Here is a 17,461-nt window from a genome sequence, read left to right on the forward strand (position 1 = left end):
CCCTCTCAAGCGACGAGTCCAGACTGAGCTAGCAATAGAGGTCTGCTAAGATAGCACCTCTCTTCCCTTTGAAACAGGGCATGTGTACAACAAATGATACTTACACGATGGAAGGATTTTCCCCTGAAGAGCAGATACAACTAAAGACAGAAGCACTAGCAGGCAGATAACACGGCTCTGAGGGCGTGGACTGCACAGGGGCATCCAGCCAGGGAGAGGAGCTGAAACTCAGCCTGCACTGTCCTCCAAGCAGTGTGCCCTGACCGAGCAAATGCAGCTTGTATCCACTAACTCCACACGAAGGGACTGTGCCAGCTGCTTCCGGTGGTGCCGGACACACTAGCCCTCCATGAGAAACAAGCTGGTGTCCAGTGCCAGCTGAGCACTGGGGGCTGCCATGCATTCCCACTCAGACCAAGCTGGGGTGTGGGGGCGAACAACGAGGGTTGGTTTGTGCTCGAAGATGCCAAGTTTCTACAACGCAAATATTTCTTGGTTTACTCTCTGATATCAGCTGTTCTGTAGTTAGTTCCCTCTTCTTTTCCTCATTCTATATTCTGACATAAACCCTTTCCCTTCTTTTTCACTCCAATTCTCCTTTTGCAGAAGCCACAACACAAAGTAACGGGCACACACTAGGTTCAGCAAAACAGCACTCTGCCCACCCACACAGATCCTGCATTATTTCTAAATATTTATCGGGTCACAATTTTCCCTTTCTCATGTAAGGGCTCCTCTTTGTTCTCCCTCTCTTCCCTATTACCCCCAAATCATCTTTAAGATATAGAGAAATCTTTCACTTCCCGTACCTTCCCGGATAAATGATCTCTTCCTTCACTTCCAAGTGGCACTTACCACTTCATTCTCTTACCACCAGGCCTGCCTACACCCCTCACTCCCCGCACCCCCTACTCAGATCATCTTCTGCTTGATGCTACATTCCCATAGCCTACACATTTCTCCCAGAGTCTATTACTCCTCAAGCAGGACGACCCCTTCCAATGCATCCATACCAAATTTAAAGGGCAGAAATTGTTACTATTAAACTGATTTTTAAAAGTGTATTGTGCTTTTATTCAACTCCAATACTTCTGTTTACCTGGCCACTAAAGGGCTATGTATCTCTAAGGGTCAAAGCCCACAGGCTGTTATCTAGCCCACAAAGCTATTTTGTTTGGTCTGCAGGAAGTATTTAAAGTATTGAGTTAGCCAATCTTTTAAAATCAGGAGATTTTTATGTCATAATCCAGATTTCTGGTTTGCAGTGAAAAATCAGAAGATCTGGCAAGACTGGCCCACATTCCCATATGGCAACAATTGGCTGCTGAATAGATCTGCTGAACAGACCCCCTTTAGACAGGACCTGAATTTTCTAGTTCAGCACATGTCCACTGCCCCCACTTCACCACCCTACCCCAAGGTTGAGTACCAGCTACCATAAATCATCTGACATGAGGCCCACGTCAGGCAGCGTTTGGTATTTGCTGAGAACCCTGGCCATTAGCTACTAGAGTCTCTCTCTCTCCCCTTCTCCGCGTGTGTGCACAAGAAGGGGTGCATTTGTACAAACTCTGTAACACAGCAGACCATTTCCCAATTTGTATTTTAGTATTGGGTACATGTTAACATGTAAAATAAAGCCGTTACAGTAGAAATTCTAACAGAATGAATTCACTCTACTGAAAAGATTATAGATGGGCATAATACCTCTCTAAATAAAACAGGCTATATATAGATATATGGATATTTATTCATTCATTCTTCACTAAGAGGATATGAATAATGATTATTTGTTTTGACTGCATGTATTTGTTATAGCATTCACTCAGCAAGTATTTGGTCTTAACACCTTAACAAATATTAGCTCCATCTTTATATATTTATGTACAGTAGTTACTGTAGGGTCAGACCTAATTATGAGGAAGGTGTGTAGTGTGTACTGTTACAAGTGGCATTCTACCAACAATTGGTGATAAAAGAGAATAGGGCTAGAGAAAGCACCAAAACAAATTATTTAAATTACCCTCTCAATTCTAGGATAAATTTTCCCACAAGTGGTGTTAGCAATGGGTTGGTATTTTCTAAAACTACTGTGCGCTGACCAAAACACCCGCCTGGAAGCCTGAAGACCTGGGCACCACTACTGCTCTACTTTCCTAGCTGAGTTCCTACGTTTCAGATCTGATCCTTAAGTCAGGAGCATGAACTAGACAAGCTGTAAGATCCCTTTACACCTCAAAATCTGATTCTCTTTTTTGTCTTTTTAACAGAAATATTAATAGGTATTATAAAACGAATGCAAAGAAAGATCTAAGGGAAATGAGAAGAGTACATTAAATAAGAGAATGGACTTTGACAGAAACAAGACTAGTTTCAAACCTCACCTCTACCACTTCTGTGTGATTTTTTTGGAAATCACATAACCTCTCAAGCCTCAGTTACCTCTCAAGCTTACCTCATCTGTAAAATGAGAATAAGACCACTGTCTACTGAGGATTATTTTGAGGATTACATGAGAACGGATGTAAGTTCTATGGCACAGGTTTGGACAATCAGTGAAAGCCTAATAAATTGTTGTTATTATTATTAACTTGGGGTATTCCGTAACTGTTCAATTAATTCTTGACCAGTTATGTTTACAAAAACAAGTTATATCTTATAACAAACTGATTTTAAAAGCTTATTCAGTAGGGTGCCATTGAAAGCATCATGGAGGCCATTTTCCAAAGAATTTTAATTTTCAAACATTTCTTAGAATTGGGTTCTAAGAAAATCAGTGGAGAATTTTGACTAATGGCATTTCATACCCAATGTCATCGATGGGTCCTGTCTCCACTGAGTGAGATCTGGAGAGGAACCTTTCTGTTGGTCAACATCTTTCAGAGAGAAGGGGGACTTGTCTTGCACGTTCTTTCTTCTGTTTTGTAGAATTCACTGCAGTATTGGTGATCTGTTGATGCTGAGATTTAGCAATGGGATTTAAGGGTGGCTGAAGCCTTCTCTGGCAAAGTTCTGTTACCAACAAGCAGAAGAGGAAAGTAAACATGTTTTTAAGAAATGAAATATTCATAATGAAATCGAACATTGATATTTGTGAGCCTTCTCCAATAGCAGGTGTCAAGAGGAAGATACCGACATCTTGAAAACCTCACAGCAGTGGTTGTTCCCAGACTTTTGATTTCATGAATCAGTGTTAAAAAAAAAAAAAAAAAGACAAAAAAAAACTTCAAAAGGAAAACTGTCATCACATTGCCAGGGTTTAGGTGACTAAGGAATGACACCAAAAAAGCAAACCATTGCCATCCTTTCATAGAAGAAAAAAAATACTAACCCCTTAAAGTAGGAAGGACAAACGCAAGCTATACAAAAATAAATCAATAAATAAAAATAAGACCCTTTTAATTGAATAAACTTAGCACTAAAATTAAAACTGAAAAGCTTGTTGCATTGTTTCGATTCTCACTTTTGCACAGGCTGGTTCAACTGTCATCACGGACCCACTCAGGAAATGACTGCTCAAGAATGGATTGCCAGGCGGGCCCACCATGCCCTCCGGTCCAGGATGCAGTGTCTCACAGGGGCACCAAGGACCACACTGTGGCACATCCACTGCCTTGGTCATCACCTTCCAAGGATACAGATTTATGTTCAAAGCTCCTTGTTTGTCTTAATAACCAGTTGTGGGATTTCACACCCAGCATGTCTCCCTTGTGGGATGTGGACAGCCACGAATGTTTCAAGGCCTTTTTGAAGATATCTTGAGTCATTGCCCGCCTTCGCATAGGACTATATAAGATGGTGGTTCTCAGTCTCGGCTGCACATCAGAATCACTTGGGGGCAGGAAGAGTTCTTTTCAAACCAGAACTCCAGCCCCAGCCATTCTGATTCAATAGGTATGGGGAAAGGTCCGGCTGGGCTCATGTAAACTTTAAAATACACTACTTCCTTAACAACGAGAGGGTTAGGGTTAGGGGTGCTGGCCACCCTCACAATCAAAAATCCACCTATCACTTAAATCGGCCCTCCACATACAAGGATTCCCAACTTCAGATAGAAACTGTATTCCCCAGAATGATTCTGATGCCAGCCACGGTTAAGAAAAATTGGTACCATATTTTTTTGCATCCATCCTGAATTTATGTCTTATAAAGCTTTGAGGTATACCTCTTCATGCATTCCTACAGGTGACAAATACAAATGGAGGGCCTGCCATATGTGGGACACTAGGAAATCAGAGAACAACACAGGTACACCCTTGCCCTCACCACAGAGTACGGGAAATGGAGACAAGGAAGCCGGCAATTGACACACCACGTTCAGGTTTGCTGGGATTAGGTGACTAATCCAGGTTTCCTTGGTCCCTATCCTGTGATTTCATGGGCTTCAATAACATCTCCTCCCAGCGCTCGTCTTTCTAGATGCTAGAAATCCTAATAGTTTTTTTATCAGAAAAATAAATGGACAAGGCCCTGCTCGTATGGTGCTTCCATTCTAGCAGGAATATCTACAATTTCTCAGTGCCATGACATTGCTCATTCCAGCTCCGGTGTCTTTCCTAAAGTCCGGGGCCCATGCTGTGAACAAAGCACAGCGGAAACTCAATTAAGACTGTGTTTTCTGTTTTGTTTCAAAATCTTTTTGAGGAAGCTTAGTATCCCCTGTCCTTTATAATCTCCAACAGCAAGTGGAACAACATTGTGAAAGTATTTTTGAAGCCCTTTCGTGGGTTTTCCCACCAAAACCCCACCCTGTGAGAGTTCCATAGTTTCCCCTTTAATACCTGACCTCATATTTGCCCACAAAGAAACTCACCTGCAAATCTTCTGATGACTAACATATCCCAGGACGGTTTCCCTGGAGTATATCCCCATTGGTTAGAGATTTCATAATTCAGAAGAGCTTACGGTCATCTGTAAACCTAGAAAATTCCACTGGGTGCTCCTTCTTTTGGAGCAATGATGTAAATAAGACCTGAGGGACCCCACTGTTTACACAGCTTTAAGCAGAAGAGACATCTTTTATCCTTAGAAATCTTTTTTTTTTGGAAGTAGGTAGTATACATGTTATAATTAATAATACTCAATATTTTGTATTATCAATAGAAAACAAAATAGTTTCTAATTCTAGCACTTTGTGAAAATAGGGTGCCCAAGAATTGCTAGTCTTTTTTTTTTCCTAAGAAACTTTTATTTGTGGTCTTAGATAGGCAGATAGAGTCAAATGCTTGCTCTGTCACTCCACTTGTAAGCGGCAGCTAATCACGTCACCCGCCTGTGACTTGAGTGTCTCATCTATAAAATTCAGGTGTTGATCCCTTCCATCTACAAAGTGCTATCTTTCTATTCAAAATGATACACGGCATCCTTCATCCCAAGGGGACTTCAACCTTGACAGAGCCTTTGAAAATATAAAAGGACATCATCTAAAGGTTTTCAAGTATCTTCCCACTCAAGAAGTCTCAAATATTCACCAAACATCCCTTCTTCTTCCAGGAATATGGATACTTCGTCTCCAGGGACCTAGATTGGTTTCCCATGTGGACCAGTATGGAAGGGAGAGCAAGCACACTGTCCTGTCTAGACAGACACACACCAGCAAGGGCTCACGCATGACAACCATGTAGAACCAAGAAGCTGCACACGTTGGCTCTGAGAGCTGAAATTTTGTTCTAGCACTCTCAACACTATTGGATGGCTGCCACCCGAACCAAATAATTGATTTAAATTTAGTTTGTTGGAGAGATCTAGAACATTTGGAGAATTGGGCACCAAGTCACTGAGGATTTCTGACCTGCCTGCTTCAAAAGACATTGAGAATGGTAATTTCCTAACGTCTTCTCAATGAAATCTGATAAGTGTGAAATTACGTCAGTGACAAGCTAAAGCCTAGTTCTGGGAAAATGGCTTATTTCTAAGCTTCAATCCTCTCTCCTTCTCCAAATGTAAAGCTGTCACTAATTAAGTATTTTGGGCATACTAGCAAAAAGAAAAGAAAAAAAGCTTAGCCTGAGTGGGAACCAATTTTATATACATGGTTTTTGCCAGTACCAGTTATCCTGTTTACCTCTTCACAAATTTCAAAAGCAACTCAGATCTGCAAGCTTTAGATTTGCACAGAACATCAGAATTTCTCTGCTAGATGTCTTAACAGAATTACAAAGACCACAGAGGATGGAGTACAGATTTCAGAACCTTACAACAGACTCAAATAATTTTAAAAGGGCACCTCAGGTAAAAACATTAGCAAGAACTAAATCCAATGCAGTTTGGCCATGAACACACATTTCTCAGAAGACTCTAAAGTCAGGGCTAACCAACCCCTGGAATTCACTTCTATCATTCAGCACCTCCTGCTCTCAAATAGGACCAGCAGTGCCAAACTACTAGGTTTCGTGTCGTAGTATTAATATTAGTGACTACGAAGCTTTTGGCAAAGTCATTCCACTCCTCTCTCATGATTAGAAGGCAGAATCAAGATTTTAAAATCTCAAAAGGACTAAAGACTGGACCAAAATAAACAGGATATCACTGAACAAGGACAAAAACCAACCAAATAAACCAAAAAACTTCCACTCAACTTTCTTTCTCTCTCTCTCTCTCTCTCTCTCTCTCTCTCTCTCTCTCTCTCTCTCTCTCTCTCTCACACACACACACACACACACACACACACACACACACACGCACACACACAGGCACCTGCTCAATGAATGCAGGACGCAGCAGCTCATACAACAAATATCCAGGAGTTTGGACTATCCAGAACCTATATGTGAGTCTGTGCTGAGCACCGCTTAAAAAAAAAACCAAAGGCAGTTTTGTAAGCTTAACCTGCACTGTAAGTAGATGCTTATTCCTTGGTGTCAAGAAACAGCTGTCGTCCTATACTCTGGGGTGACCACATCACATCTCAATTACCATATGCTGTTCCAGACACTCATCACTCTCCATGAGACGCTGACAAACTGAGAAGACACCTAGAAACCATGTCCCATGCAGGACCGAGGGAGAGTTGGGATTATTTTGCATTGAGAAAAGTTAATTAAGGGGAGGGCGACATCACACTGTCTTTGTGCATTCAAAGGGCTATCCTATGGAAGCAAGTGGGCAGTTCCAGAGCAACAGAATCCATGGAAACAAAGTTTCAAGGAAGCAGTCTTCAGCTCAAATAATAATCACACACACAGTCCAAAGATATAATGACATGCCTTCAACAGTACAGCAGGTCCTTGAATAATGTCATTTCATTCAAAGCCCTTTCATTACTATGTTGATGAGATGCCACAGGAACTCAACGCTTGTTTATATCTATTAGCGTATGGTAAAATAGGCTTTATTACGTATTGTTTCACTTAAAGTTGCAGAACCTATGAAAGATGCTAAGTGAGGACGCTTAACCGAGTTCCCTGTTCCTTGGGGAGTTTAAACAGAGGCTGCCTAACAAGCCTAAGAATGTACTAAAGTTAGACCCAGGCCTCTAAAATTCCAGTTCTGATTCTGTGACTCCCTACTTACCCAGTATTATACCGCCCTGCTAGCTCACCTGCCATGACCTCTTGAAAATGCCCTTTTCTTATGATTAGGATTTGCCTAAATCCTTATCACATCAGGCCTGAGCATAGCAGAAGTCTCCTAGATTGGCTTCCTAACCTCAGTGTCTTTCCTCCCGCGTCAAGAACCATCTCCCTCAAGGCCTATTCTGAGACGTAGCTTCACTTTACACTGGCCTTTATGTGCACCGTCTTGAGCAGGGTTTCTCAACCCTAGCACAGCTTACAGTTTAGACAAGATAATTCTTTGTTGTGGGGCAATAACCTGGGCACTGGAGGATTGTTTAGCAGGATCGCTGGCCTCAACCCACACTAGATGTCAGTAGTGGGCATCACTAGATGCCTCCCCCTTATGACAAGCAAAAATGCCTCCAGGCATTGCCAAAGGTCTGCTGGGAGGCAAAACTACCTCCTGTTGAGAACCACTCTTCTTGAGACAAATGATTAACACCACTGTCCTTCGGTTCAAGTTTTCCACTAACTAGATTCCCTCTGCCTTCCTTCATCAGTCACGGTCTCTGCTCCAGCCGGGCAAACCTTTTACTATATTCGCCCTCTGACAGACCTCAAAGCTTCCCCGAATGTGTGCTCCTTCCTGCTTCTCCAAGGAACACAGCACTTCCATCTGGCTCCAAACAGCCTTTCCACTTCAGTATTCTTTGGCCTCCTAGACAAATTCAATTGTTTCCTTCTGGTGGTGTCCTCATGCGCACCTGTCTTACCTGCCCCCTGTTAGTTCAAGAATCTTCTCCTTCCTTATTAAGGCATCACGGCACCACGCACTCTGGTTCTCTGCTTACTGCTGGCACTCAATAAATACTGACTGCTGTTTCTTAGAATGTCAAACAGCAACTCCAATTATGCAGGAAAATACAACAAAATCCCTTCCCAACTACCATTTCAAGAACATATGTGGTCATGAGTACAGTTTTGACAAAACTTTACTTTTTCATAGCTAGTGCCAATTTACCTACAGTACTGAGATTAAACCAAGTCCCATTTCCAAAAGATAGCTACCAAAACAATTTAGCTATTGGGACATGACAAAACATCAAAATTTTCTAAAATCAATCAAAACAGCTCTACACAATATGAAAATAAAGGAAAAAAAGGCCAAGTTTTGACCACTTTTTTTTTTTTTTTTTTTTAATGCTGTAAACCTTGGCAGGGAGAAAAAGATACAAATATGGCTCAATACTTTTACTGTGTCACACGCTACTCAGCATGGTAATGGAAGAGTCTGGGGTACTGGGTCACCTAAGGACAGTTTCTTCGCCAACCTCCTAAGGTGTTAAGTTTTAATCAGCAAAGTACACACACACCTCAATATAAATGAGACAAATCTAAGATCAAATATTCAAATACATAAATAAGCCGTGCCAATTCAAGATTTTGAATTTTTTTCCCCTCATCTCCATGGACTACTTAATCATTTCATGGGAGGCTCCCTAAATAACCTACAGAGACCAGACACTCCAAATCAACTTTGCCAGATCCGTATTTTAACTACCTAATTTTCATCTCATTTTCATCTCAGGATCTTTCCTATCTCGCTCTTGCATTTTTAATGTTGAAGAGAGAAGCAACAATTCTAATCCTGTCCTAGCTGATGATAAGTATTTGTTCAGTATTTATGAACTGTATCAACAAATGCTCTCTGAAGACCCCATTTCCTGGTTATGGTGCAAGATCCTTCTCTCAGGTCTGTAAGAAGCAGAGGCCTTACGAGTTTGGGCGGGGAAGGTCTGAATCACTGTCACACTTGGCACTTGGAAGTGCCCTTTGGTTTTTTTATGAGGTATAATAAATAGCCCTCACCATTACTGTAGACGGGAATTCCCTCCCTGTCCAGACTCTTGCAACGTCCAGTCCAGCACAGAACACATAATAGGTGCTCAATAAACACGGACTAAATGTAATTTTATAATTAAAGCTGCTAAGTTTCCAGACGTCGGCTCTCTTTACTACTGTATCTCTCATAATATGTTCTTATAGCTGCCTTTGCCTAACAAGAAACATTTTTCAAAGTCAAGGAGGAAAGGAAGAAATCTGCAAAGCAAAAGGAGCCACGTATGAGCCCAAGTAACTCAAGTGGGCCCCACGGCCGGCTAGGACTCCCCAATATCTATTCTCTGTTTACCTCCTGAGAGATCCCTCCCTCTCACCTTTGCACTTTTTGTTTCCAGAAACCCTACCCCCCAACCTTGTGCCACACCCCCCCCCCAAGTGCATACCCAGTGGGATCCCACACCCCACCTCTCCCTCTCCAGCAGGGACCTACCTCTCCTCCCCTCGCCTGCAGCAGCTTTTCTTCACTGCGGTTGGCTTTTAAAGAAACCAAAAAACCTTATTTCTTCATCCGTAAGAGATACCCCACATAAAGGACCCCAGAAGGAGGAAGGCCCCTATCGACCCTCCAGTAAGCGGAGGAGATGGTTATCTGGGCAACCGCCCCCCACACAATCCTCCTTTCCAAGCCCCTGGGCAGGATTCGAGCAGAAGTCCCGCTCCCAAGTGCCCACGCTTCCAAACAAGCTAGAAGCGGATTATACCGGTACCCAACCCGGAGATGGCCCGCGGCGGGCTGGGTGCACCTGCGGGCCCCCGGCTCCCCCCTCCCAGCAGTGGGGGCGGGCCGCGGCCCTCGATTCCCCGCCCAGCCCACCCGGCGCGGGAAGGAGGCGACTGGGAGGCGTTTCTGCAGAAGTTAAAGGGCTCACCTTCTGGGCACCCGGCCAGCAAGGCCAGACACCAAACACCCACCTCCAGGAGGAATCAGCGGAGCCCTCCCCGGGTATCCTCGCCCTTCCAACTGGGCGGAGGCAGGCGAGAGAGGGGAGCGCGCGCAAGGGAGAGCCGGAGAGAGGCAGGCCGGCCTCCCCGCCCGCAGGGCCCGCCGCCCGCGGCCCAAACGCCCGCCACTCCGATTGCCCAAAGCGGAACAAGCTTCGGGGCCCGAGGGGACAGAGGTGGGAGCCTACCCGGCCACGCTCGCCTTCCGCTACCCCCTTCCCTCTCCCGCTCCCCGCGCGTTCGGGCCGTGGCGCGGGCTGGCGCGATCCGGCTCCCACCTGCGCGGCGCTCGGCCCCTGCCCGGGAGAGGTGCGCACCCACCTGGGGGGCCGCCGGGGCAGCTCGGCCGCCGAGCCGCGGCTTATGCTGACACGGGAGGTGGCGGCATCACCTGCGGCGGGCGGCGGCTGCCCCCGGACGCGGCGGGGCGGCGAAGGCGCGCGGCGCCCTGGACCCTGCTCCCGCGGCCCCGCCCGCGGCGGCCACCTCGAAGCGCGGCGGAGGAGCCGGGGCACCACGGGTGGCGGCAGCGGCGGCGACCAGAGCAGCAGCACATGACTCTGTAACGGGGGGAATTAGACAAAGCGTAACATGGACTCCGGGCCCGTGCAGGCGCGGCTGCTCCAGGACCAACCGCAGCTGGCGAGCGCCGCGACTGGCTCCGCCGCAGCCAATGGGGCGGGCCTGGGCCTCCATGTGATTGCGAGCGCTTTCCCCCTAGTTGCTCTGCCGCGCCTGCCGAGGGTCGGGGCGCTTCCGCAGCCCGCCGGGCGCTGGGTGGGTGGCGAGTTAGGTGGCCCTGGGTCGGGGACTGGTGGCGAGAAGCTGCGAGACGCCCAACAGGTGCCTGGGGCGGGACAGAGCGGCAGCCGTGGTCGCGGTCCCCCAAATACTGTCAGACGCCCACCTGGGCAGGGCGCGGTGCCAGGCAACCCCTGTCCGGCGGGAGCCAGCAAGGTCAGGAACCACCCCCCTTCCTAGGTCTCTAGCCTGTTGATTGAAACTATGCTCTTAAGACTTGGGGAGAAAGGCAATGTAATGGTAGTCAGGAGGGTTTGCGTAAAAATCATTTAAGCGGCTTCCAACCCTTCGAACCAACTAACTACTTACCTGGGATTGGGGGCCCACACAACTTTATCTTGGCACGACTATTTTCCGAGCTTCATTTGTTTTGTCACTGCTATTAAAAATATACTGGAGAGTCAGCTCTTCTTTTAATCTGAGTCTGCCCCCCCCCGTTTTTTTTTTTTTGTTTTTTGTTTGTTTGTTTGTTTTGCCAAAAATGTCTTGTATCTGAAGCAGGCAGATGTAAAGTTGGGCTCTGCTAAGAGGTGTTTTCCAACCTGATAGTTTTCCCTCTTGTTTTTGTTGTAAGATCAAAGTACGCATATTTGCAGTCTTTTTCATGGCTGGAGAGGAGCAGAGGTCAAGAAATAAAGTCAGAAGGGATGTTTGGAATTGTTTGCTTTAACGAGACAGATGGTTCCAACCTAATACTTAGATAACTCCTTTTATCCGAATCCACCCATTTCTGTGAACAATGGGAAGTTTTACCTCGCTTCTTCCAACATCTACATGTCAGTGAGTGTTCAATCAACGTTTACCAAAAAAAAAAAAAAAAAAATTTTTTTAATGCTCTTCAGTCCTCAGGAAGGTGTGGGTTCAGATATAGTGATGCATTAAAGAGAGTGGTGTTCTAGGGTTTCAGGAAAGGCTTCAGAAAGAAGGGGGTGATAGACCTGACCCTTGGATGATGAGCCCTTGTTCATCAAGCACCGGAAGTAGAGAAGAGCCCCCCTGACAGGGAGGAGTATGAACAGAATGGTCCACCACACACTCAAGGGACGGTCCTAGACTAAGATGACACTAGATTTTGAGCCCTTCTGACCTCTTGCTTTCTCACTTTTCTTGCCCTGTCCCTCATGCCAGCAGCTTCTTGTATTCCACATACCCAGCCAAGAAGGAGGTGTGTGGGCAGGAGCTGTGTGGCAAGTGAACTAATCACAGTACCGGATTTGCTGATCTGGGAGCTTTTAAAACTGCTAACGTCTAGTGGTGTGCTATTTTGATTGAAAACACCCTACTATTATAATTAATTTGGAATGTTTTGCTGTCTGTAAACACACTTTGTGCCATGTTTTCAACTTCCTTAGGTTTTAAACTATGATTCTAGATTTGAGAGAAATATGTTTTCAAGATCAGTATAAGTTGAGAAAAGAAAAGTAATAGAAAACAGTCAAATGTGGACAAACAAGAATGTGAGTATAAATCGGATAAATCCCTGTGGAGGACAATTTGGCAATTTTTGATAAAATAAATGTGTGCTCTTTGACCAGGCAATTCTACATCTAGGAATTGATACTTTGAACAAATTTTTGGCCAAACTTATGTATTTCAGATATACTGACACCTATTTTCAAAAAATATATGTACAGGTATGTTTATTACAGCATTGTTTGTAATAGTGGAAACATAATGGTGTAAAAGTCTAATAACAACATCCCAGGGCTGCCCGATGTCTCAGTTGGTTAGAGCGTGAGCTCTGAACAACAGAGTTGCTTGTTTGATTCCCACATGGGCCAGTGAGCTGCGCCTTCCACAACTAGATTGAAGACAACGAGCTGCCGCTGAGCTGCCGCTGAGCTTCCGGAGGGGCGGCTGGATTGCTTAGTTGGTTAGAGCACAAGCTCTCAACAACAAGGTTGCCGGTTCAATTCCCACATGGGATGATGCGCTGTGTCCCCTGCAACTAAAGATTGAAAACGGCAACTGGACGTGGAGTTGAGCTGCACCCTCCACAACTAGATTGAAGGACAATCACTTGGAGCTGATGGGCCCTGGAGAAACACACTGTTTCCCAATGTTCCCCAATAAAACTTTTTTAAAAATCAAACTTAAAATAAAAAAATCCCAGTAGGAAAACTAGTTAAGCAAATTCTGCAAGAAATGTATAAGAAAACCTTAAGAAGCTATTAATAAAAAATAAATCTATTTGTTCCAACATGGAAAAATGTCCAAAATCTGTAAGTGAAAAAGATGGTGCAGAACAATATGAGAAGTATGATCCTACTTTTATTTGTATTTCTTGTCTTTTTATACATATTATTAAGTGCATGCTTAGAAGAAATTGAGAAGCATACATTGCAGGCAGTTACAGTGGTTGGTTATCTCTGGATGTGGGATTACCAGGGTCATTCACTTCCTATTGCAAAGTTCTGTGTGTTTAAATTGTTTTTCTGTTAGCACATATTTACTTTGATAATAAGAAAAGTAGTAAATAAAAACATTTTGAAAGATAAAATTGGTAAGAGCTCTACCAGTGACAAATAATGAAAGATCACTCTGATAATCTAGGATATAAGAAGCTGTCAGCGTCCCGTTTCCTGGAGAAAAACAAATGAGAAGGAGGCAGCAAAGGACAACAACTGATTGGACATTGGATTCAAAATTAAGAAATCGGATTTTTTAAAAAAAGGAATCTGAGGCTACATTAGGCAGAAACACAATAAGGTGTGAAGGCAGGTCTAGTTAACCAAACCTTACAGAGCTCTTACTGTCTTTTGGTGAGTTGTTATGCTCAGGAATGGCAACTGTTCCAGCACATGGTAAGTCTGTGTCACACTAATAATAACAGCAGCCACAGGACTTATGATGGGCTAGGCACTGCTCTAAGCACTTTACATATATTCACTTTTAGTCCTCATAGCAACCCGATGAGAGAGACACTATCACTCTCATGTTTTAGACTGGGAGCAAAGGCCTAGAAAGGTTCTATAATAGCTCAAGATCACACAGCCCTTAAGTGGCAGAACAAGACTTTTTAAGTCAGACAGCCTGGCCCTAGAGGTCCAAGCACTTAACAATACTTACAATACTGTCTAAAAGGATCAAGTTAGATAAATGCCATTACATGGGCATCTCTTTTTACTAAGTTCTATAATTCTAACTTGATTTGTGCTCACATAAACTGTAGGATGTGACATGCCCTAAGGCACTTTATAATACTTATTGAATGAATGAATGACTTTCTCATTAGAGAAGAGTCTGAGCTCCTTGGAGGAGTGATTTTGCATTCTTCCTTCTTTCATTACCTAGTAGAGTGTCCGCGTGATAAGCAATATGAATTTCAATAATCTGTAAACATGGTGAAAAATTGTACAGAAATCAAGCTTCATAAATGGATCCCGAATATATTGGGGTAGCTTATGAATAATATCATAATTAATTTCTTGTGAAGAATAGCACTGGGGGGACAGGGCTAAATCTGGATACACCTGTATAACTATATGTAAATAAATGTAGAATATATTTGCTTGGAAAGTGGCAGTAATGCTGAAGAGCTGCAGAAATTTCAAATTATTTGAGCCTCTGTCCCTCTCACCTCTCTTGGTTACTTACGTGGGGATGATAATATATATCTCCAATGACTGTGACGTCAAGGATTAAATGACATATGGAAAGGACTTCACCAAGTGCCTACAGCATAGATATTGCTTAATAAATATTACCTATTATAAGTCTGTCCCCATATTATAAGTGTGACCACATTTCTTAATGTATTGTGACTAGAAATATTATAGCTAACATATGCAACAGATGGGAGCTCATATACATATAATGCTTTGAAATTCTATAGTAAGGGCTCAGCCCAAGCAAATGGTAAAAGGAACCTTTTGCCTTCTCTTGCCTCCCAAGTCACTGCACTCACTCCTTTAAAAGAGCTCATCCAGTCAATCATATAGCTTGATTCCCTCTCTCTGCCACCAACCCTACATTTATACCTCCAGCGTAGTTCTATCCCCTAACCTCCAACTTGTGTTTCTAACTGCTGACTTGGTTTTTCCACTTAGACATTTGATAGATATCTCAAATCTAACAAGTGCAAAAGCAAACTCCTGATTTCTACAGCGCTACCTCCCACTTTCCTCTTCTTCCTGTTTCTTTAGATGAGTTCAAACCATTTCACTTAATTAAACTCTCAGCCTTGGAGCAAGAGAGCAAATTCTCTCCCTTCTTCACAGCTGAGGAAATTGAAATATGGGAAACTAGACTAGAAAAGCACAGGCTGAGGGAGGAGAACAGTGGAGGAAATGGAATTGGGTGGAGTGTGTAGGGTAATTCTCCATGAGTACTGAGGTAACAGAAGGTCCAAAGAGGAAGGGAAATTGCCAGACTGCTATAGTTAGAATTAATATGATGAAATCGAAACGAGAAAAACCAAGGGTACATGTCTTAACCACAACGAGAAGGAAGAAGTCGACCTCTACTTTCCAAAATAGATTCATAGAGTAAAAAATATTAGGGTTGCCTATCCAGGTAAACCAGTGCTTCTCATTTGGTAGCCCTGGACTAAGTGTTCCCTCCACTGAGGAAGCATAAATACCAAATTCAATTTGTGCCCATACCCTCTGACTTTCTGCCTGCTATTATCTATTCTCTTATTGAAAGCCAGTCATTTCTCATCCAATCTCTAATGATAACTGTAGTAATTGTCCCCCGTTTCCTCTATATCATTGACTTCCCCCTCTCTACTGGATGGATGATTGCCATCAACATTTTTTTAATGTTGTTATTTCTCCCATCTTAAGGAATAAAATTTCTTTTGGCTTTGCTTTCTCCACTCCACTTCTCAACGTCCTTTGTATCTCAACATCTCAGAAGAATTGTTTATATTCATTGTCTCCAATTCCTTTCTCCCCATTGTTCTTCAGCTCAGTGGAATCAGGGTTTTACTCCCAGTGCATCACTGAAATATCTTGCCAAGGTGACAGATGACTTCCACTTTGCTTAGTACAGTGATCAATTCTTGGTCCTTGCTTGATCTCCCAGCAGCACTGGCCATCATTGACTACTCCCTGCTCTTTCGTAAACTGTCTTCTCTTGCCTTCAAGGAGCTCATCCAGTCATGTAGCTTTGAATTCCCTTCTCTTTGTCAACACCCCTACATTTATATCTCCAGCATAATTCTCTTCCAGGCTCCAATTTGCATTTCCAATGCTTACTTGGTTTTTCCCACTTAGACATCTAATCTCAAACTTAATAAGTCCAAAAACAAACTCCTGATTTTCCCCCAAAATCTGTGCAATCCACACCAATTTCCCCTTCTTGGTAAATGGCAACTGCAACCTTTCAATTGCTTGGACTAAAAGCCTTGGAGTCATCCTTGACTCTTCGCTTTCTCTCACAACCTACATTGAAACTGTCAGGAAATCCTATTGGCTCTACCTTCTATAGACCCACTTTCATTTCTGCACCTTGATCCCATCCACCATCATCTATTTCCTGGATCAATTCATTAGCCCCTTAACTAGTCTGTGTGCTTCAACTCCTGCTGCTTTCCTCCCCACAGTCTATTCTCAACTGGAGCCAAAGTGATCCTTTTAATATGTAAATCTCATCAGCTCATTCCCTTGCCCAAATCCTGTGATAGCTCCACATTTTACTCAGCGTAAAGCCAGAGTTCTTATAATGGTTTGCAAGGTTCTTAGACCGATTTGTATACCCCACCCGCAAATGTCATTTAATCAGGGAAGCATACCCTAACAACCATATCTAAAATTAGAACGCCCTGCCTATGCCCATTCCTCTTACTTTGCTTTATTGTTTTCCTCTGAGCACTCATCATTTACTTATTATGTATATGCATATAAACAGAGGGTGCCAAAAAAATGTACACACATTTTAAGAAATGACAAAACTATATTAAAATCATAATACTCAATATATACTGATAACAAAAGGTGAATACAAGTCATGTTTGACTTCTGCAATTAGAAGAGGTGCTCAAAGTGGTTACCATCAGCATACAGACACTTTCTGATTATGGCAAAATACTGCTTGAGCAACATTGACCAAAGTGTCCACTAGTAGACATTTTTTTGGCACCCCTGGTGCGTGAGTGTGTGTGTGTGTGTGTGTGTGTGAGTATGTGTGTGTGTGTGTGTGTGTGTCTGTATCTATCTCTCCCTAATAGAATATAAGCTCTTTAAAGACAGGAAAGTTTATCTGTCTTGCTCATTGATGTATCCTATGTATTTAGAATACTGTCTTGTACATAGTAGGCACACAATAATTATGTTTTAATGAATGCATGAATTTATTCCAGGTTTCTAATCAATGTG

General features: G+C 43.4%; 1 protein-coding gene across 4 annotated transcripts in view; it reads right to left on the reverse strand.

Annotated features, from left to right (window-relative positions):
• The window catches only part of LRRC8D (leucine rich repeat containing 8 VRAC subunit D), a 110,391-nt gene extending 96,766 nt beyond the window's left edge, over positions 1-13,625 (reverse strand). The window contains exons 1-2 of one of the 4 annotated variants that reach the window (XM_081055003.1): positions 10,662-13,625; positions 9,829-9,872 (exon numbers count right to left, since the gene is read on the reverse strand). The gene's annotated coding sequence lies outside the window, so the exon portion shown is untranslated. Of the gene's footprint in view, positions 1-2,807; positions 3,013-9,828; positions 10,174-10,661 lie in introns of those variants that run through there. The other 3 variants (XM_081055000.1, XM_081055001.1, XM_081055002.1) reach the window with 3 other exon arrangements.
• Positions 13,626-17,461: the final 3,836 nt, after the last annotated feature.

The sequence above is a fragment of the Rhinolophus hipposideros genome (assembly GCF_964194185.1).
Source record: "Rhinolophus hipposideros genome assembly, chromosome: 8".
Lineage (NCBI taxonomy): Eukaryota > Metazoa > Chordata > Mammalia > Chiroptera > Rhinolophidae > Rhinolophus > Rhinolophus hipposideros.